Source organism: Pinus tabuliformis, chromosome 8 (genome assembly GCF_031772625.1).
Source record: "Pinus tabuliformis cultivar Carrire ecotype Pingquan chromosome 8, CPIR1, whole genome shotgun sequence".
In the NCBI taxonomy this organism is placed as follows: Eukaryota; Viridiplantae; Streptophyta; class Pinopsida; order Pinales; family Pinaceae; genus Pinus; species Pinus tabuliformis.
The window spans coordinates 1436515842-1436539383 of NC_142294.1; the positions used below are offsets into that span (position 1 = coordinate 1436515842).

At 33.4% G+C, this 23542-nt stretch overlaps 1 pseudogene; it reads left to right on the forward strand.

Moving 5' to 3' along the window:
* Positions 1 to 447: 447 nt before the first annotated feature.
* LOC149241077 (uncharacterized protein At4g18257-like) lies at positions 448 to 23404 on the forward strand (annotated as a pseudogene).
* Positions 23405 to 23542: the final 138 nt, after the last annotated feature.

The window sequence follows — 23542 nt, forward strand, 5'->3', positions numbered from 1 at the left end:
ACTCAATTAAAGAATAACAAGGAAATCATTTTCACCTTTTCGACTGGGTTGATTTTACCCAGTCGCTTCCCAGCGTCTCAGCAAAGGCCATTGGAAAAAGACTAAATGCCTCCAGGATTTAGTAATCGATCTGCAATGCTGACAGTGGCAAGGCGAATATCATTTGCTGCAATGCCGATAGTGGCATGACGATCATCATCTGCTGCAAGGAAATGCTGAATGCGTTATTCCATAAACCTAAGTAAACGAAAATTCATCAACTCTGGTAGTGTGCCCCATTGCTTGGGCCCTAAATGAGAATGGCAGGAAATAAAGCAGGGAACGAGACAAAATGGATTCGATCTAAGATGACAGACCTTCCGGAACCCATCAGTGTAGTTACTAGAAACATCTAGCCAGAGTATAAGGAACAGGGAGAAGGACCGGATGTCAGTGAGCCTGGTGAACATGTATGGAGATAGTATGTTAGTGTGGACAAGTGGTTGGCAGACGGGCCGATGCGGTGGTGTGTTTTTCCATGTGTGCATTCCATTCTTAATGTCTTGTGCGAACAGGTGGGCAACATGGTTTTCACATTACATAATATTATAATTTATTATAATATTATAAGGCATACATGTTAGATTAAGAGGTGCTAATAAGGCTATAAATATCTTGATCAAATTTACACGACGACCTTCCAGTTCATTCTGTTGATTCTAGTGGTAACTCACTGGATTCAGCAGTAGATCCAGTAGTGACGACCTCTCCCAACGACAATTCGTGGAGTTAGATCGAGTATCTCTATTAAATACAACTTTGAAGTGATCTATCCCCAAAACTGGCTGGTGGGAGAGCGCCCAAAAGGTCATCTATTCCCCATCCGTCCACCCCATAAATTAGCGACCTTATAAAATGCATAGTGACAAGGGTTCGCATATTTCCAGATTTATACGTTCATACTAATATTCAAATAAATATGTGCGACACAGTTTGAGAAGGAGATGGGATTGCAATTAGCTTTTGCAGAAAACTATGGTGTAGCGTACAAAAATCAAACCTATAAAGAGTGACCTTCCTAAACATTTGAACTGAACTTTCAAAGCATTAGGGCATCTCAGAGATTGTGTTTCCGAGCATCTCGTCCAAATTGATTATACCTTGATCAATTGGTAATGGATGTACTTTATTGAAAATGTGATTGATTATACCTCGGTCAATTGGCAATGGATGTGCTTCATTGAAAATGTTGTGATGGATACTGTGGCTTTTCGCTCTATATATTTATATTGAAAAATGCTATAACAATGTGTTTGTATTTACTCATTAAAAAAAAAACTATTGTGAATGCTTTTATTCTTAATTTAGATCCATTATGCAACACATTTTTTCTTTTTTCTTTTTTTTTCGAAGTTAATATACAAGCTTTTATTGGGCAGGTATGTCGTGTGCAACGCGAACTTGTTTTTTAAATAGCGATCAACATATCTTTCATGCTTTCACTAAGAAAATATAAAACTGTCATAATACACAAGTGTTAGAAACCATAAATCATATGGAAAGTAACATATGTATCAATTCTGAAGATTTTTTTAGGTTGATGATTTTGGGTTCTGACTAAAAGAAAAAGCGGTTTGGGACTTTCTTGTCAAAATCTGAGCGCTGAAATTTGTAGGTGGTTTTCTAGTGGGTATGGTGATGGCAATGAATAAGAAACTTCTATCGAAAAATGTGCACTACAGTGCATTTCAGATGCCACATCCCAACTTTACAACTAGAGAAAGTGTTTCCTCTTGATATGCTAAATGGAATTTGCATAAAAGTGAGGCTTATTGCATTTATTTCCTTCATATATATATCAGATGTATATATTTTAATTTATATAATATTTATTACATTGTTCATATATATAAATATATAAGAGATTCTAACCTTAAACATGGTAATAGAAAAAAATAAAAAATAAAATAAAAATAAAAATATTATTATAACAATAAGAAATTATATGTATATAAAATTCAAAATTTAAACATGGGCATAACATGAAATATTGTAATTAAGTTGGGTTTTATTTTTTGACTTACATTTTATTGAAAATTTTTAAGGCTTCATGGGAGTGATCATTCTATTCTGGAGCCAATAAATCAATAGACGCACAAAAAAAATAAAGTTATTGCAGCAATAAGAAATAATGAAAAATTTGGTAATCATCCTCCATTCATTGTTCATGTTAACTTTGTTGAATTTGTGAGCTTTTAGAGTTACCTTACAAATTGCTACCACTATACTATGTGGCATATTACATGGAACTTTTGGAAATCTATATAATTGAGGAGAATGACAAAGTTGCCAAATTTGGTATAAAGGAAAATGCCACCAATACGATGGGGGCTTCACTCAATGAACCTCTGACGTATCACGTGCATTCGTGGCATATTAAACAATAAATTTAATTTGACTACATATTGGAAAATACCTCTAAAAATCACATTATTTAACCCCCTACCAATACGAACCCTATAAACCTTCCCAATTTAAATACCACTAATTTCACTAGATATTGTAAGTATCCATTTTTTCATTAACATTTTTTATACCCCTTTATATTTTTTCATTAACTTTCACCCCCATTTGTTATACTTTCCAATATAAAAACCCTTTACCCCTTATATATCCCCCAATATATTATGTCATTTTTCCCTTAATATATATCCCCCAATATGAACCCACGTGGTATGGTATTGCTTCCCCACTGAAGCGCCCGTGCCACATACCACGGAGCACTTTGTTGAGAGGAATTTTGATTATGATTTATATATGTTTCCAAGTTAAAGTAAATGAGTGCACCACTCAGAAAAGGGAATCCAAGGCACATTTTGCAGTGGGGTGTTCCATAGGTTGAGAGTTTTTATGCATAGCTACTTTGACCAGACCTAAAAAGAAATATTTTCTATTAATTGGAAGACTTATTTTCTTACATATTTTATGCCTAACATAGAGTGAATCTTGTTATCAAAGTTCTTGTTGTTATCACTATCATGCACTAAACACAATAGGACTTAAGGCTAACCATTAATGCTATCTTTATTAGAACCCTAATTAAAGTTACTCAAAGAAGATGTGGAACCTAAGATCTAAAGTGAGTTACATCTTCCCCAATAAAATCATGTGGATTTGAGCAGTTCATTTCAACAATGTTTTAAATAAGAGAACACTTTCATATTGAATATAAATAAATTGTTATCAACATTGTTGAATAAACAAATAATATAAAACATGAAGTTTAAATTATTCATATATTGTACTTATAGAATCTTCGTCATTTGTTCTTTATTCAACCTGGATACGACATTTGATAGGTTCCAAATTTTTTGTCATAACATAATTTTCTTCATGTATTGATAGATCATTATCAATATTGAGAAAAACTCTTTGGCTAACAAATAAGCAATGAGAACATATAAGAAAGATGCAAGGAGGCCATAATTGTAATTTTGAAGAGGTCTAATTGCAAATGTTATCCATCCAACTACACATTGAATTAATCGAGAATGCAATAATTCATCTCGTTATTCTCTAGATTAGATATGCAATTTGAGGTCTTGTCATTGTATAGAGAATAACAATGTAAACTTTGATACGGGTACTGATACGATTACCCGTTTTTTTGAGATAGCAAAAAATAAACCGATTTTGAAAAGCGTTGATTCAGAATATATATATATATATATATATATAGTTTTTGACATTTCGAATTTTTTTATGTATATTAATTTTTAGAATGTTAGTGATTTGCAGACTTATTTTAAAAAGTGTTGATGTTGCATTAGGCCCTTTTTTAGAAAGCTTATTTTTTACTTTAAATTTTCTAATGTATTAAATGTGAATAATTATTTTCTAAATTTAACAATCTTTTAAGTAGCCTTTTTTTTCATATTTTTTTGTTTTTCTTTTAAATTTTTGTTGTTGTTGTTGTTGTGAGATGTTTATTTTTTTAAAATGTGGGGGGTAAGTCCCACTTATAGAAGCTTTATTAACCCAAATTCAACATTTGTACATATATACATATTTACAGAAGCATGATTGAAACCATAGGCTGTGGAGCAGCGGAGCGAAATAAGAGACATAAGCTGCGGAGCAGCGAGTCATGCACGAGGGTCGAACCTAGGTGGGGAGGCAATAAGCGGTCGTCCCTAACCATGCGAGCTATAGGGCAATGTGCGAGATGTTTATTTTTTTGCATAGTTAAAGAAAAAGGTCGATATTTTACATATTTATATATTGTTAATTAATTTTTCAATGCACATCAAATAATTGTCTCTAAAAAACAATAATTTTAACAATTGACATGAAAATAAACATTTTGAACATAAATATAACAAAAAAATTACATATTTTGATAACTTTTTTGCTAGAAATGACATGTCAAAATCACAATTTTTATAAGAAAAATTTAACAAAAAATAGTTAAACAATAGTTTTTTTATGAATTTCATGTCAAAAAATAATAATAATCACATATTTTTTTTTCAAAAAATAATGATTCATGTAAAAATTAAAGTGAAAATCACATAATACAAATATTGAAAATATAACAACATTAACTGAATACTTATTCTTTTCATAAAATGTCAAAGTCAAAACATTACAAATATAGCTAATACAAAAAATGAACTTGATTTCCAAGCATAACTTAAATTTAATCAATAATATCATGTAATATAAACTCCTCATCTTCTAGAATTTCATCATTGTCTTCTTCCACAATATTTTCTACTTCAGTTTGCTCATTTTCCTCTTCTAATGGATCTTTGATGTCTTCGAATTGCCCAATGTATGTCTTTCCAAGCATTCCATCTAATGGTGGTTGAGGTTCTTTTGTTTTTTTTGCCACACATGATTCATTAAAATCTCATTTCCTAAACCCAATTTCTTACATTGCATCTGGAAGAAATTGAAGAGCATTAATTCTTTGTTGAATAAATTTGCACTGTACTGGGTCTTTTTCAATGGCAATGCAATTTCTTCCTTTTTGTAGGCAACATGCTAGTGTTGTACCTAATTATCAAGCACAAAAGAAATAATGAAGTAAATTAGTATAATCACATATAAATTAAGAAAGAAGATATTGAAATTCAATTTTATATAATAAAACTTACCTGAGCCTGAGAATAAATCTAGAACCCAATCTCCTTCATTTGAACATAAGTCTATAAGATAGTTAATTAATGACTGTGGTTTTTGATAAATGTTAATTATCTCTCATTTTGCTTCTTTATCATCATATGTTAGTTTTTTACAACAACATCATAAACTAGTACTTGGCAGTTTTTTTACAACAACATCATAAACCAGTACTTGGCTATGCCTCTTCCCATCTACCAGATTAAGAATCATAGACTTATAACTATCCTCTTTCGTCCAACTTATAACATGGATGAACTCACAGTCACTTATAATTGGTTGATCTTCACGGTTAATAAGATTTGACTTTTGCCTGTAACATGAAATAGTAAAAGTTCAACTAACTTGTACATAAATGGATTTTTTAACATTAATCAAACATACAATTTCAACGTCTTACCATGTAAGCAGCATCCTTGAGTTTGCTTTCCCCTTGAAGCTAGTCAATAACATTGCCAATTGTGTGTCTGAATGAAATGTCACAAATATCCATAATGGTGATGATGTGACTTCTACAATCCCACAACCACTTTACTAAGATTTTGATAGGTATAAGGGTCGTTATCATAGTCAATGTTTGGGATATTGAAACCATGGGGAATATCTGCAATAAGTAGGGAATAATCGATTTTAGGTATGAGTTCAGTAATGTCTTCACAATCACCTTGTTGATATTGAATAATGTCAAGTCCATTCCAAATGAAATGAGTAAGAGTTGGATCAAGTTCAACTTTACTAAGACGATGCTTTCTCAGTCTTTCAATTTTAATTTTTTCAATAAAGTTTTTGAAATTATCTGGTGCTCCATTTGCATCCTTCTTCATCTTTAATAAAATAAACAAATATATGTATAAGTTATAAAATAAAAATAGTATACATATGAATAAAAATGAATGTACAAATCAACATACCTTTTTAAATGCAAGATAAAAATATTTTAGTGTTGCTGTAGAACTTGAATATGGGTAGTTGCATACAACATCATCCCAGTATCTTCATTCAACAATTTAACCATTTGTTCTTGTATTTTCATGTAAACCTTGTGTCTAAATAGATAAAGTAAAAAAAGTTAATATAATGATATGTATTATTAACAAATACTACCAACAACAATATGTTATATTTAAAAGAAATTTATAACCTAGAAATAAGTAAAAATAATTCAGCAATCTTACTTTTGAAATTCATCACTCATTTTGTCAAATGGTAATTGCCCTAACTTCACACGAGATAGTATTGTTTTGAAAAGTTTTTCATCCTTCACTCCTTGCAATTATCTCCAAGGTGTGATAGTCATATCTTCTGGAAGTTGCTTCATTTCAGGACCTGATTTATTGCTGCTACATATCAATGGTTTAGACTTTTTGACCTTCTGGTTTTTAATGCCAATGTTCTCCCACATGCTAAAAATATCATTAATCAATTCCCATATCTCTCTAGTTCTAAATTTCAATTGGAAAATGTTATCAATACCTCTGAATATATCATAATGTACTTTTCCTCCTTTTGAATTGATTTTTTCCTCAATTTGATAGCCTATTTCCATACAACATTCCTTCCGAAATTCTAGACTAACCTTTGTCTTATCCCCACCACATTTTTCTTCAAATTCATTATGAATAAATCTAACCCTTTGGATGAAAGTCATAGAAATACTATACTCATTATCTGTATTATGATCCCATGCTAATAACTTTTCTTTTGTATCTGATAAACTATCATATCACTTTGCCTTTGCAAATTTCCATAGCCAGTAATTAATCACCAATGATACACATCACTATATTTTTCCCAACATTCAACTTTTAATACGTGTCCCAGGACCTTGGTCTTATTTTTCTTATATACATAGAAAATCAATGAGGCGGTTATTACACCTTTCAAAAAAAAAATTGTGATGAAACATCTATTTTCCCCTTTTAGTTATTTCAAAAACCCAAATCATTCAATGCATGTGAGAGGTTGGTGGGAAAAGACACCTTACATAGTTATTGAAAGCATGGGTTGAGTACAAACTTTGAGAAATTTAACAGTCAACATATGGGAGAAAATGATATTTGAATAGTAACGAGAGTAACTTTTAAAGTTGGGTAGAGGGGAAGAAAAACATGGGGTGTTAGGAGATAGTAGGTAGTCATAGTGGGTATTTATGATAACCTCTTGGAGATATTAAATGCACGAAGAAGTTTTTTTTGGGGCCTATAAGTGATATTTCTATGGATAAAATTGCAAAAGGTTTAATAGTATTAGTGTTGTGATAAATTTTAGGCAGCGATAGTAATTAGAGTCCTCAACTAAGAGATTTCTTGGATATCCCTTGTTGGAACCCTAGAGGGAAGTGGGAGAGCCTAAGGGACTCTATGGCAGAGAATGGGACCCCATTCCTTGGTTTGTGTGGGTTGAGAAAAAACAAAATAGGTTTATTGAAATTGTTATAGAATTTATTTTACTAGGTATTAGTTTGTGACTAGACAATATCCATCCATAGGACACATAATTTATTGCGCATTTCTAACCCTAGCCCAAGGGTGATTTACTATTGGGAAAAGTGGAGTAGAAATTCTATGGTTGGGTGGAATGTCCATCATCTATAGCCAATTATATAGTTTTTATAAGATAAGTGTTCTTATATTTCTTCTTATCTTAATGTTTAGTGTGGGGGTTTCTGGTTCAAATCCTATGATCCATTTCGGTAGTTGAGGGTATGTATTTAGTCAAGTTCATTTACTACTCCAAGAAGGTCAGTTAGGTGTCAAGATCGAAGCTGACAGAGAGAAGCCCAAATGGGATTTGATCATCATGAACAAGATTTTCAAGGGCCAGAAACTTGTAGCAACACTGGAAGTTGGACTAGATTTCTTTTGCACTGGAAGCGGGCATAAAAGACTAGTAAGGGAAGTAAACTAAGATACCACTGAAGTTATGGAAAAGACCTATGGTTTAAAGAAACAACAATAAATTGAAGTTAAAAATAATCGAGAGAATTTGAAGCAAGAATTTTTGAAGAACAAATTGTGAGAATTGGAGACATAGCACATAGGTGGAAATAAACAGCACTAAAGGCTTTGAAGAATGAGCATAAATGCAACAACATCCCAATAAATGAATAGGGTTTTTGGGATGGTAGACAAAGTCAAGGGTCATGCCTAAGAAATAGAAGGCTATATAAGGGGTGAGTGTGTCTTTCTTATTAGAATAGAGGGCTCAACCCTACAGAACACGTGAGGAGGACAAGTGCAACAAGTATGTCACCCGTAACATTGATTTTCATCATGTACGGAAGAGGAACAATGCCTCTCATAATATCTTCAAAAAAAAAACTTTGATGTTGAATATCAAGTTAATAGGGATAAACTTCAACTAAAATTTGAAAATGATGGATTAGTTAGCTATGTAGCATTGAAGAACAAAGTAGAACTTTATGCAAAATTTCTGTGTGGAGAGCTTCCAAATGATGTAGAAAATGAGAAATGTTGTATGTATTTCCTTCAGAAGGGTACTTTAGAGGATGACATTAAAGCATTGAAAGGTCTATATTTGATGGTTTTAGAACCTCATGATGAAGATCAATTCACATTTGGTTGGTTGTAGATGAAAATGATGACAACATGGTAGTGAACAAGAATTTCTAAAGTTGAATCATGAAGAAGCTACAAAGAGAATCATAATTGTGCATGGTGTGAATTCGATCCCCCAATTCAAAGAAGATATGGGTCCAAGATTTAAATCTTAAATATGATAGGTTGAACATCAATTGAGGGATACAGAAGGTATCATAGCATATTTCTATTTCAATGAAAATTTGTTAGAATCTTTAGGACGTAAAGTAAATTGTGTGCTTGAATTTATTTAGAGTTCGTAAAAAATACATATTGAGCCTAATCAACTTAATATGTGGTTGCATGGTTGTTATAATTGACTACTCCAACAATTGTCTAAAGTATGGAACTCTAAAATGAAGATTGAACTAATATGCAAACAAAGATGCCAAAGATGAAACAATGAGATTCCTATTATGTGAACAATTGTGGAAGAATATGGTAATCTTGTCAATATGTCTTTTATCTCTTTTTGATAATTTGTAGTGTTGTAATCATTCATGAATCTGAATAGTAGAGAAGTGGCGTAGCTAGATGGGAGTTCTACCTATATGTTTTACTCCTTGAACTGGTTTTTAAATGTTCCACTATAAGTCCTAAATGGAAGGTGCAGAAATGCAAGATTGAGTTAGATAAATCCCATATCTAAACTAGTTTACTAGATAATTAACAAGTACAGTGGATGGCACACATGTATCTTCATAGATGGAAGTGGGTCCATGGGATGGCCAGTTACTTGATCTTCATGGTCAGTTGATGTTAGGCCCTGGAGTATAATAAGTTCTAATTCAATCTAAGGTATCAGTGGTATGAATGATTTATAGCTAGTATGTTATGACAATTCTTTAGGTGAAGGAAGGAGCATGGACACTTTTTTGAGGTGGAAGTGAGTTGCATTGTTCTTTCCTAAGAAAACCAAGTGTTGATTGCAAGTTGATTTTTTGGGAGTGAAATAACGAATTTGCAACGAGGACAAAGAGGTATTGGATACAACAGAGAGATATTTAAATCTTGGCCCAATAAAAGTAGGTGATAGTGTTTATGGAAGCATCATGGCTTCAAAGGATATTACTTTTGGCAACCATAGAGATTAGATGATGACGAACAAACAAGGTAACATTGTTTGAGTTGAATAATAACACACATGAACATATTGTAATGTGAAGATATTCTCTACCATTTAATTTAAAGAGTTTAAAGATTGCACCTCACAAATGCTCCAGTAGCTTTGATCTGTCATTCTTGCGATTCTTATTGCAATTTATATTTATCTGTTGCTCAAATGCAAATTCCTCTGTTATTTTGACACGAATTCTTGTAGGCATTTAGATCCACGACTGTTAAAAGTTAAAACCCCATTTAACTTTTGTTCAAGTGCTCTAATTTTATAATTTTGTCACTAGAGTTATACTATATACAATTCTTATTGCTATTTTGATATCTTAGTCAGATGCAAATTCTCATATACTTCATATTCATAATTCTTACGGGCATTTTGATCCACAGCCTTTAAAAAGCCTTCTAATTTTGTTCAATCACTATAATTTTATAATTTCGTCTCTAGGATTGAAGGCCATGAACATTTTGTTAAAGGCCGATGAATCTTAGAAATATTTATAGAAGAAGTTCGGTGAGTTATATATATATATATAATTTTATTATAATAATAATAATAGAAAAAATGAATATGGAAAAATAGAATCTTATTTTTTATTTAAAAAAAAAAAATTAATTGATCTAAATTTTTAATAAATTATTTCATTTTAACAATTATGTCGATTAAGTTTTAAAAAATATGTTGTAACTAGCTTATGTATGGTGATATTTCTGAAATAGTTGTACCTAGTGTAATAGTGGTAACAGATCTTCAAAATTAAATATTTTTCAAAAATTATTATTCCATTTAAAAATAAAAATAATAAAAAATTTAATTGCAAATAAGATAATAATTAGACAAAAATTTCAAACATTAAAACTTATCGTGATCAAAAATCTATACATAGTAATAAAATATCTTTAAGAAATTTGCTCCATCATACCACCATGTCACTTGAAAAAAAAAATGTTACAAAATTATGCAACTCTTATAAAAATCAAACCAGAACAAAAAGAAAAGAATAATAAATATTTCATTATGTAACAATCTTTCTTATATTATTTTGTTTTCATCATTTTAAAATAATGAAAAAAAACACTCACAACTTTTATCAAACTTTGATAAGAATTATTTTGAATTAACAAAATTACATAATCTTATAAAATTAAGATGAAACCATAGTGCTTTAAAGATCTAAATCCATTTTTCAATTAAAAATAATGATTTTAATAAAAATCTAAATTTATAATTTAGATAATAAAAAAATTCACCTAAAAAATTGATATAATAAAATATTCATATAATAAAATGTATTTCATTATAATTATAATGATCACATACATTAAAAATAATGGCATACATTAAAAATTCAAGTTATGAAAGAAAATTTTAAATTTAATATTCTTATATTCTTATTATCTTAATAAGTTAATCTCATTTTTGTAAATTATTCCACTTTTTATATTAGTACTGTAAAAAAAATATTACAACCATAATTATCTAAAGCCTCCCATAAAATAAGTCGGGCCTTAAATCGCCTTCAAAGTTATATCACTACATCTACCTTACATAAAGAGGTTAAATACATCAAATGCATCAAAGTAAGGCGGAGAAATCATTAAAACGAGAAAATAAAACCTAAACACAGACTAGTATATAGTATGATCATATTGGGGGTGGAGAAAAAGGGCCTAGCGAGCCCTCAGTTTTTTGTTCTTTGGCTTTTCCCATCATCGTCTCCGGTCCCAGATCGTATTTAATGATTATCAGAGTTGCACAACAATATATATATATATATATATATAGAGATAGATATATTAAAGATATCCAAAATTTTAAGGTTATGTATGGGAAAATTAAATCTCATTTCCTATACTAGTTAGTGCAACAAGTGCTTCTCCAGACTGGTGATCAGAGCAACTGCAACCACCCTTCACGCGACTCTCTCAGGTTTTTAATTTACTCCTTGACGTGTATACCCTATGTTGGATAATTGTTCATGTTGTAGGAAGGCATATGGAACTAGGATATAGTGACTACGCTAACAGACATGTTTATGGTGGAAGCGAAGCAACTAGAGAATGCATTCCAGTTGTCTCTTTTATGCAACCATGGAATCATGTCATATCATACACTGCATCTCTAAAATTAGCACCAGGGCGTAGTGTATGCAACCTAGAAATGTTGGGCCTTGAATTGTCCCCAACGCAGTCGCTAATCCTAGTTGTGGACGTGAATGTTAACTTAAACCATCAGCTACTCTGATGAGGGCTTTGGGTTAGAATCTACAGGGAAGATACAAACATAGAAGCTCGGAACATTACAGAGATGAGAACATCGTAGCCACACCAGACTTCGGGCAAGTTAAGAGTTTTGAGTTCAAATCCGTATCCAAGTTATGGATGTAGAAGACCAAAACGTTGTAGAGATGAGGATTTCATAATAGTGCTATGGGTTTCAGCACCACGATCCAATTTTTGACACTCTTCAACAAACCATAATAAAAAAATTAATTAGTATAAAAGGAAGGGAGCGAAGTGTAAAATTTATTGTCAATAATATAATCTGATTGTACCTTGTGAGCCTTCAAATTCTGTTATGCTAACCAAGTGACATCTGTAAACGGAAAGTTCTAAGAGCATCCAAGAATTTCTTTCCTGCAGAAAGCGCAGAATGTGGCAAGCTAGCCTAGACAATGACCTTTGCTGCAAAGTATTCATCGTCCTTGGTGATAATATTGGTTTCCTTGCAAATTTGAGCATCGATATCAATCATGGGATGTAAATCATATCATTGCAAATCAAATCATCTACAGTGACTTAAGGTAATCCTTTTCCAAATCTGAGCATCAACATCAATCATGGGATGTAAATCATATCATTGCAAATCAGATCATTTGTAGCAACTTAAGGTAGTGCTTTTCCTTCATTCCCGATAAAGGTGCCTAGCCTCTCCTTGGCCTTCAATTGGGTGGAGTTTATTAGTGACTCTATATTCATTGCAATCTCAATATGTTTTAAAGATTTTGGAATATTTTGAAATTTTGATAAATATGAATAAAGCTAAACCTAAGTTATATACTAGATTTTCAATGGTTCTATATTCATTGCCATCTCAGTTTATTTTAAAGATTTTGGAATATTTTGAAAATCTAATAAATATAAATAAAGTTAAACTAAGTTATATATTAGATTTTCGAAATATTCCAAAACCTATCTTTAAAATACTCAAACAATACATATCTGTTTACTAATTGATAATTGATATATATTTACAAATGTAGGGGAACCCTAACATGTCACTCCAATTCCCTCTACATCCGTAGATCATTATAACAATAACAATGATGATGAATGTGTTGTTTTCCCCGAATTTCAATGATCCTAGTGCTCAAAGTCATCTCTCTATCATTATAACAATAACAATGATGATGAATGTGTTGTTTTCCCCGACTTTCAATGATCCTAGTGCTCAAAGTCATCTCTCTATCATTATAACAATAACAATGATGATGAATGTGTTGTTTTCATCGACTTTCAATGATCCCAGTGCTCAAAGCCATCTGTAGATCATTATAACGATAACAATGATGATGAACGTGTTGTTTTCACTTACTTTCAATTATCCCAGTGCTCATGCTTTGACTAGTTATATTGCTAATGAAGGCCCTAAGTGTGTACTCCTATGAAGTCTCTATTGCCACTAGTCACTCATGATTCTTATTTGTTGTAATGTCGTTCAACGGATGCAAAAGGAAGCCATCCCCACCAGTGAATTTGTGACTCTGCAGCCAATAGGCAGTATGTTTGACCCTCCTACCCTTAAATCTCAAATTCATGGTCAACCTCCTAAACATTACTTTATCTCGGTAAGTTTAATGCAAGCCTCCCCTACCAGTAACCCTTTCTAATACACCCATGCCTCTGTGCACTTAGCTGTTTCAATCTATACTCTTTATACTTTTATTGCATGTCTTTCCTTTAATATAAAATGTTGTAATTGTCAATTTGTGTAGTATAAGTAGTTAGCGAAAGTTGTATCCTCTTACTTATATTCAAATCATAATTAATAATATATTTATTTAAACACTGAACCAATTGTTATATGTTTATAAATTGATTAGAGTTAGCCCAATATGAGTGTTGCACTACTTATGGATGAACTCTTCATACTAAAGCTATTTAGTAGCCCATGTGCTTGAAAGCACCCAACGGCCCTCACCCTCCATATGAAAAATACCATGGTAATAATAATATTTCAATATTCCTAGTACAGGGTGATTGAAGGCATGAGAGGACATACAACACACATTTCCAAATGACGGACAATTTTCACATCTAGACGATTAACATTTGAATTGTTTTTTTTAAGTAGGGATAATGGAACAAAGTATTCGTCATGGAGTTTTGTTTTTCTAGGACACAACGATTATCATAAAGGTAATAGATGCTTTAATGAAGAAGGGTGTTAAACCTATTTTTGGTCTTTATTCCAACGCTTTAAGATGGATCTTAGCACCCCTTTGCTTAGTGTACATGTAAGTTGCGGTTATTATAAATTATAGTTAGTTCAACTATGTTAACAATTATCATAAAGGTAATAGATGCTTTAATGCAGAAGGGTGTTAAACCTATCCTTGGTCTTTAGCTCCAACGCTTTAAGATGGATCTTAGCACCCTTTTTCCCTAGTGTACATGTAAGTTGTGGTTATTATAAAGTATAGTTAGTTCAACTAGCATGTTTGTTTTTGTCTTTCTATTGCTAATTATGCGTACTATGTTGCTTCATTCCAATTCTCATGGCAAGGCCTCTTTAAGGTGTACCAGAACCAAAAATGTTGATGCTCCTACAATCGATGATTTTCATTGCTCTATCTTGATTAATAGTCATCAAAGGTTGTATTTGATTGAGAACTCAATTAAACAAGAACAAGTCTCTAGCTCTTACATGGGGGCATTATCCTTTCAAATCCTCTCGGTGACTCTCGTGACAACCTTAGTTATATTTCATACATCATCATTGAATGTGGATCTTGTTCCACTCTAGTTATAAGTTTTAGTCATGAATTCAATTTCTACTCTTAGTCAATTTTGGTTTTTTCAAATTTTGAATTCTCCATGGTTATCCACTCCAAAGAGGGTTTGGTTTTCTCCATAGAAACCTCAATTGTTATTTTTATATCCTTAAGGTTATGGCTCTTCAAATGCTAGTCTAGTGTTACTTCCTCATGGTTTCTATGTAAACTTACAACTAACTATAATTAGCTCATAAAAAAATGAAGAGTTGAAAAAACTAACTCTAATCCAAATAACCTATATATAAAATCTCTCCTATACTTTGAGAAAAACATTAAAACATTTCAATAATATTATTGCAAACTCACCTCATCCAATACTTTTCATAATTTTAAATAAAACTTTCAATATATGACCATTCTCTCATATTCAATTATCTTAAAAGAATTTATAATTAATTTATCTGTTTATATGTAAAATCTTCACTTTATACCACCTTTAGTATCTTAAAAACATGGTGAGCATATTTCATGAGTGGGCCTAATGGTTAAGAGCATGTGTTTCCTCCTAATAGGTCACAGGTTCAAACCCAAAGCGGGGTAGAGTATGTATGCCTTCGTAGACTTAGCAGTCAAATCGCTGCGCGGAAATTGAATAACGTTAAAAAATATATTATAATGGTTTCCAATAACATTAAAATAATGTATTATAATTTTTTTTTAATTATTAAATATTTTAATTGTAACTAATTTTTCCCATAATTATGAATTTATTATTATTATTTATAAAATTAAAATTATTATAATTAAAATAAAATTTGAAAAGTTTATTTTGGGTTAATGGAAAAAGTGGATTCGTAGGATGGATAGCAAAGCAGTGCAATTTGTAGATTAGTTAGCAAAGAAAACTTTGAAAGAGCCTAACTTTTATAGTTTTTTGTCAAATTGAGCCCAACAAAAGCCTAGCAAGGGGTTTTTGATTGTTCATTGGAGACTAATATTCATATTATGAGCACTATAAATCCATGTAAACACAAATTTGAGCCCTTAATGAAAGAGGCCCAAAATTATAAGCTAGACCAAGAGATGTAGCCCACAAGAGGGGTGAACTCTCATTTTTGTTGTTATGTGTTTATGATATGGTATATTGTCTATGTTATTGTTGTTAACTAAAGTTTAAAAATCATTATTTTATGTTTTTTGTAAAGTGATCCATTACCCAAAATACAAAAAAATAAATAAATAAATTACTTGCAATTTTTCCATCACCTTCAAGTTTTCATTTTGGTATCATAGCTCAAGGTTATTTTGAAGGTTTGATTTTATTTGCAATTGTTTTTTGATGCTTTCAAGGTTGAAGCTTAAAATAGGACAAGGAGAAATTGTGGAACCAAGATCTCAAATTGTTTAAAGGAGAACACTCATACCTCAGGCTTCACTAGTCATGGCACATGAAGAAGGTCCTAAAGGGATGTCTGAAGATGAAAAAACTTTTAGAAAATCTTTCTTTGAAATGTCTAAAATGGTAAAAGTTCTTTATGAAGAGAGGAAGTCAAGGTTGCAAGGGGAAAGCTCAAATTCTCCAAAAGGAGATGGAGGAAAAGGAGACAAACCTCTAAAAGGGAATGGAGGAAGTGGTGACAAGCCACCACCTTCACCTCCATCCTCATCCTCATCTTCATCCTCATCATCTTCTACTTCTTCTACCCTTTCACAAACACCTCCAAATTCTCCAAAAAGACGTGGTAAAACTCCTTTGTTAAAGCTTGAAATAAAGTTTGAATTACCTATGTATGACGGAGAGGTAAATGTTAAGAAATTATATAATTGGATTCATCAAATTGAAGTGTATTGTATGATACAAAGAATCAAGGATGATGAGACCAAAATTCAGCATGCTTCTCTTGAGTTTTGGTGGGAGGCCAAAACTCAAGAGGACATGAAGAAACATGGTAAGGTTTTATCCACTTGGAATGATTTTGTTGTTGAAATAAGAAGGCAATTTTATCCATTAGCATACATGCAAAAATCTATAATGGATTGGAAAAACTTTAGGCAAGCTAAGGGTCAAAATGTGCAAAGTTATACTCAAGAATTTAGAAAAAGAGATTTGATTTTGGGTATATATTTGTCCTCCCAAGATAATCTATTGAAATACATTGGAGGATTACATAGTTATTTGAGACACATTATTCTCATATTTAACACTACAAAACTAGATGAAATTTGTGTGCAAGCAACTCATTTAGAAGCAAGAGGGAAGAATGTTTTTGAAGAAACTAGCGAGAAGTCATTTAAGAATGGAGAAAAATGAAAAGGTAAGTTCAAAGGCAAGGGTAAAGAGAATTCTTTAGTCAAGAAGGAGGGAGAACAACTCACATGTACACACTATTCAAAAGAAGACCATGATGAATACCATTGTTGGAAACATCATCTTGAGATGAGACCCAAAAATTTTAATAACAAGGAGAAAGAAAAGATTGTTGCAACTACACAGCAAGATCTAAGATCTAATTCTAGAGATGAAACAAAAATCATAGGGCCATGGGATTGAAAGATGAGGATTCAATTGCAAGTACTAGTTCTTCTAGAATACCCATTGAAACTCAAAATGAAAGAGAAATAATAGAGATTTTCTATATAAGAGTCATCACAAAACATAACAAAGTAGATACTTTGTTTGATAGTGGATCACAAGAAAACCTCATTTCAAAAGACATTGTCAAGAAACTAAATTTGGGGTAGGGGGGATAATATGGGGTACAAAGGGAGGTACCCAGGGGAATAATGTAATAATGGGATGGGCCATAGTAATAAATAAGGTGGTTAACCCGTATCATGGAAGGGACCACAGTGGTTAGTAATAATGTAATGGGCCCATGGTATTAGATAGATGGTATTGAGGGAACCATGGTAATGGCCCATGGTATTGTATGTATGAGGCCTATATAGAGGCTAGAGACTCCACATTGAGTGATGTCAAGGATTATTGTATGAACATGCATATGGCTTGTGGAGTGTTCTCCTTCCTTAGGGAGTGAATGTATGGTGTTTCCCTACCTTGAGGGTTTGATCAATAAAGTGAATCATTTCTATCCATATTCAGATATTGTTTATTTATATTATCTTATATTTCCATATCAGATCTATAACAAGTGGTATCAAAACACTTTCTTGGGAAAAAGTGGAGAACTTTTTTTATTTTTTGCAGGAACTTTTTAGGGCGGCGAGTTTGAAGACTAGATCTGTATGTTTTGGGGCAAAATCTGCAAAATCTAATTGCAGATCTGGATTCTTTGTGAAAAATACCCGATTTCAAAAAAAAATCGGCCGAATCAAAGTCCAGATGAAGGAGATATCGTTGATCTAAAAATTAGTGGTGTTGCAGACATTTTTTCGGGGCAGCGAGTTTGCGGCGCAGATATGTACATTTTGGGGAAAAATCTACAAAATCTAATTGCTGATCTGGATTCTTTATGAAAAAATACCCGATTTCAAAAAAAAAAATCAGTGGAATCGAAGTCTGGATGAGGGAGATATTGTTGATTTAAAAATCAACTATTTTTTCAGAATTTTTGGTGACAACAGGAGAGTTGCAGCGCATATCTGAAATTTCGGTGCCTGGATCAGGATTTCTATCATATGGGCAGATGTAGAATGGTTGTTCCATTTCCGAAAACAAGTCATAATAGAGATTCTGAGCAATATTGACGGAATTGTGGCCATTTCAAAGTTTCTCCAAGTAAGTGAATTTTTCTCAAACCCTCTTCATGGAAAATTTTACAGCAAAAGATGATAGCCCTACTATTGAAGAATTCATACAAAGACTAAAGTTCAAATATGGGGAATTTTGGAGGTCTATAGTACTGATTAGTTTGAAAGAAGAGGCTGCCATATGGTGGAACTCACTTGGCATCAAAGATTTGTCCAAATTTTCGAATAAAGAATTGGAAAAACTCCTTATGGACAAATGGTCTTGTGCTAGAAAAAAGAATGAGACACGTAAGAGGTTATTTTCTACTGGTGTCTCCTTATTGCAGGTTCATGGATTGATTCAGAAGGAGACAATCATTGTGTTTATAAATCCGAGTTGCAAGCAAAATCTCATAAATGTCAACTTGGCAAAAAAATTGCAAGTGCCAGCAAAACATATTGAAAACGCACAGGTTGATGATGAGGATGTTCAAGTGTATAAGGATTTGAAGATTTCTATTGACAAGTATGTGTTGCATGGTGATTTTTATACTTTAGAGATGGATAATGTGGATGTTGATTTGGGATATCCTTGGATGGAATCCGTGGGTACTATCAATATTAATGTGCAGAAGAAATTCCTGAAGCTCTAGTATAAAAAGAAGAAAATTACATTACAGGATATTTGCATTAAGACCCAAGTAGAGACTATGGAGGCAGAAGCACAAGCTCTAATTACACTTACACATCAGATGATGAGCAGTTGATGGTCGACAATCAAACACAAACAAAGGCTGAAGCAGAAAAGGTTACAGCTGCCGACACATCAAATGAGGGCTCAGTGGTTGAAGTAATATTGGAAGATAAGACACCACAACATGCACCAGATAACAGTCAGGCTCCAGTAAGGGGTGAATTAAAGAAAAAGACACCGTGGGTTAAAATTTCAACATATCATCACCCACATCACCCCGCAAGAAAACAACCAACAAGATGGCAACCAATTAGCCACAAGGACAACAACCCCCGAATGACAGATAGAGAGGAGCAAAGATCCACCTACTACACATCAACACAGAAGAGCTGCCAAGGTCAACTTCCATCTCAAGCAAGTGAGGCACCAGCGAGATCGAGGGTTCACCTTTCTCTTGGATGGCTAGATGCATGTGCATGGTACCAGTGGACTACTCTTTTGAGTAGATCTTATTATTTTTGTTCTTCCCATGTTTCGGGGACGAAACATGTTAAGGGGGGTGGAATGTTATATACCTAGGGGGGATAATATGGGGTACAAAGGGAGGTACCTAAGGGAATAATGTAATAATGGGATGGGCCATAGTAATAAATAAGGTGGTTAACCCGTATCATGTAAGGGACCACAAGTAGTTAGTAATAATGTAATGGGCCCATGGTATTAGATAGATGGTATTGAGGGAACCATGGTAATGACCCATGGTATTATATGTATAAGGCCTATATAGAGGCTAGAGACTCCACATTGAGGGATGCCAAGGATTATTGTATGAATAGGCATATGGCTTGTGGAGTGTTCTCCTTCCTTAAGGAGTGAATGTATGGTGTTGCCCTACCTTAAGGGTTTGATTAATAAAGTGAAGCATTTATATATTTCTATCTTATTATTTCTTCGTATATTATTACCTTATACTTTCATATCAGATCTATAACAGTTTGATAGTGGATCACAAGAAAACCTCATTTCAAAAGACATTGTCAAGAAACTAAATTTGGAAACCATTTCTCATCCTAAACATTATCCTTGGGGTTTGGTATGTGACAATATTTGCCATCACTACAAATTTTATTGATGAGATATAACTTGATGCGGTACCACTTTACATTTGTGGGATTGTTTTGGGAAGCCTATACTTATATGGCAGGAAAGCCATCTTTCATCGCCATGAGAACAAGTAGCATTTGTTTGAAAATGAGATTGATTATATTGTTAAAGCACATAGCAAGAATTTGAATTTATCACTTGTGAATGCTGGAAAAATGAAGTGGTTTGTAAATGCTAGTCATAATTTTGCATTGTTTAATCATGATTAAACATAAAGATGTTGATGAATCCGAAGCCTTCCAAGAATGTGATGCAACATTAAAATCTGATTTAGTTAAAGTTGTTAACACATGTGATAAGATGTTTCAATAATCTAATGTGTCTCCTCCCAAAAGAGGAAAACAACATGAAGTTCATTTGCAGCAGGATGCATCGCTTTTGAACATTGGTTTGAACAAGATGCCAATGTTAGAGAATGTAGGAATAAGGAAGTAGATGCAAGAGCTACTTGACAAAGGGAACATTAGTTCTAATACATATTTTTGTGGCTCTCCTAATGTTTTTTCTTTGAGGAAGAATGGTGCATGGCGATGGCGATCACATTTGGTGAAGGGTCAAGCCAAGTATGAGCCTAAACATGGTAAGCATCGTGTTGACCATAGTTTTCAAGTTGGAGATGAAGTAAGGCTTTGCATCAACAAAGAAAAGGTTCAAGGTAAAAAGAAAATGAAATTAGGTATGCTTCCTTTGGTTGAACACACAAGAGAGAATGTTCAGATTCTTTCAAGAGAACTTTTCTCTCCTGAAAAACTTGAATAATTACAACAAGATCCTATCCTTGTCAGAGAAACAAGAACTCCAAGAAGAAGGAACGTGAGGCACCTTCACAAGGGGCTCAAAGGTACAAAATAAGGCAAAGCCAAATGAATTGAAAAGGTAAGGGTAAGGGAATTGTACCCTCATTTGTTTGTTCACTGAAAATAGTCTTTTGAAGGTCCAAAAGCTTCCAGTTGGGAAAGTGATCCAGGGGATCAGTAAAGTACTCAAAATTAAAAGTGTTCAAAAGTGCTTGAAACTTGTATCAGAGCATAGATATCGACGACTCCAACGGAGCTTGAATTTCTCAAAATCAATATTGTATGCTATCGATATCACGTTCTGATCATTTTCCCAAATAGGTAAAACATTTGCGGGTTGGATCCAGGACTATTGACTAGGCAGTTTGTACTCTGACTGGACAGGCTGATTGTACAATTTGGGCCAATGGAAGATTGCCACTTGGCCTCTCTGTATTTGGTTGAATTTACTACGCATTTGATTGGTTGAATGAGGTTATGAGTTGGACCAATGGTGGGATGCCACGTGGCCAAGTAATGGGTTGTCAATTGGCACCCCGAGGTTCACTAAAATTATGTTATGGCTGAATAGGCCTCTGGGTGAGTCGAACACATGACCTATGGAGCAGCATTGCAGCGCCTTACCGCTAGGGCGCACGGTGGTTCTTAACTACCATAGTTTTGAATTGATATTTAAAGTTTATGTCGTTTGATGTTGGGGGACGAGGTCGAGGCTAAGCCCTGGCCCCCGGTCACCCCACGCCCACGAGACTACAGGCAGGGGAGCCGAGGGCTCAAGCTTAACCCTGGCCAAAGGTTTTGGAACCTGCGATAATAAAACATCATACCAATGCCAACAGACGGAAGCACCAACAGTAGTGAGGGGGCGGAAGTTTGCGGACTAGCCCCGGATCACATAGAGAGCATGTAACCACAATTTAGTATTTGGGAGATAATAGTTGGGGGGCTTAGGACAAGGCACTAGGTTGAGGTCCCATGGCCTACTATATGCCCACATGTCAAAGTTAAACGGATCAAAATAGTCAGGGGCAAAGTTTTGGGACCAGCCCATGGTCACTATGAGGCATGGAACCATGGCGGATCACCGCGGAGGGCTTGGATTTCAAGCACTAAAACTTAAGGAATGACCTCGATTTCAAGGGACCCACAAAACCAAACGTCAAAGATCTAGGGGGCTATGCTGATGGGCGCGGGTGGTTAACCCTAGGCCCTGGGCACATGGCCCCATGTGGCCCTGGTTTTCCGTCTACAAGCCTTGTTGGGAAATTAAAGTAAGCGAAAGTTTAGACTCAATCCGGCGTGAATCTCGCTGACGCCGAGCGCAATTGTCACTCGACGAGCCCAAAAAAGGTGGATTCGTAGGATGGATAAAAAAGCAATGCAGTTTGAAGATCATTTGGTAGAGAAAACTTTGAGAGAGCATAACTTCTTCAGTTTTTGGCCAAATTGAGCCCAACAAAAGCCCAGCTAGGGGTTTTTTACTGTTCTAAAGTCATTGGAGACCTAATATTTACATTTTGAACAATATAAATCCATGTAAACATAAATTTAAGAACTTAATGAAAGAGGCCCAACATTGGAAGTTGTCTAAGAGATGTAGCCCAAGAGAGGGGTGAACTCTTTTATGATTTTTGTTCTTATCTATTTCTAATATGGTATATTTTCCATGTTATTATTGTTAAGTAAGTTTAAAAATTATTATTTTATGTGTTTTGTAAAGTGATCCATTACCCAAAATACATAAATTTTTACTTGCAATTTTTCCATCACCTTCAAGTTTGCATGACATGTCAACTACTCCAAGAAGGTTGAGTTAGATGTCGAGATCAAAGTTGACAGAGAGAGAAGCCCAAATGGGATTTGATCATTAGGAATAAGATTTTTAGGGCAAGAAACTTGTAGAAACATCGGAGGTTGTAAGGGAATAATAAAACCAAAATCTTAGACAATGAAAGTAAAATAGATGATGATATGTCTTTACATATTGAAATAAAAAACATGTGGGCGTCGATTAGACTAGATTTCTTCTGATCTGGAAGTGGGCATAAGAGACTAGTAAGAGAAGTAAACTAAGATACCACTGAAGCTATGAAAAAGGCCTATGGTTTAAAGAAACAAGAATAAATTCAAGTTAAAAAGAATCACGAGAAATTACAACAAGAATTTGTGAAAATCGAATTGTGATGATTGGAGACAGAACACATAGGTTGAAATAAAGGGTGCTAAAGGCTTTGAAGAATTTGCATAAATGAAATAGCATCCCCAATAAAAGAATTGGGTGTAACACCCTCCTCCCATAGTTACCCAAGCTAATTGTTCCAC